Source organism: Sinocyclocheilus grahami, unplaced genomic scaffold (assembly GCF_001515645.1).
Source record: "Sinocyclocheilus grahami isolate Dianchi unplaced genomic scaffold, SAMN03320097.WGS_v1.1 scaffold1330.1, whole genome shotgun sequence".
Taxonomy (NCBI): domain Eukaryota; kingdom Metazoa; phylum Chordata; class Actinopteri; order Cypriniformes; family Cyprinidae; genus Sinocyclocheilus; species Sinocyclocheilus grahami.
Window position 1 is genome coordinate 395,089 of NW_015506509.1, and position 577 is coordinate 395,665.

Here is a 577-nt window from a genome sequence, read left to right on the forward strand (position 1 = left end):
ACGCACCAGGAAGTGTGGAGACATGGTTAATTATACTATAGAACAAGACCAGACATGAAACTAATTTCAGTGTGTTACTTACATTCAACCTTTAAGTTATTTATAGACCAGGCTACATGTATCTACAGCTATGCTCAAATAACATATACTACCTCTTGCAGAACCTTCAAGATGTTTCTCTTTTTTCTATTCGGTGGAAAAGATACGGTGTATTCCACAAGAAGAAAGAAAATGTAGCCCCTCACAACAATAGGCCTGTTCCCCGCTATATTAAATCTAGAAAGTACAAGGCTCCAAACACAAATAAACTAGCTTATTATGTATCTACTGGATGTTCTAAACCTAGTCTAGTCTCAGTTATGGTCTAAAACGAAGGCAATAGCCTGAGATTTTTCTTGAGCTGTGCAGGGCGGTGCGTTCAGAGGGCGCAGCAAGGCCCCGTTCCACTAGTGTAATAATCCAAAGCGAGTCTAGTGTTTGAATGAATTATTGATAAAGCTGAGTAAAGAGGGTAAGCAGCAGGCGGAGGTATACTTTGATCTCACAACTATAATTTCTCTCTCAGATCATCTCTCAG

At 39.7% G+C, this 577-nt stretch overlaps 1 protein-coding gene across 1 annotated transcript in view; it reads right to left on the reverse strand.

Annotated features, from left to right (window-relative positions):
- Positions 1 to 577, reverse strand: part of LOC107569290 (leucine-rich repeats and immunoglobulin-like domains protein 2) — a 23,135-nt gene that overhangs the window by 1,896 nt on the left and 20,662 nt on the right. The gene's annotated exons all lie outside the window — the stretch shown is intronic.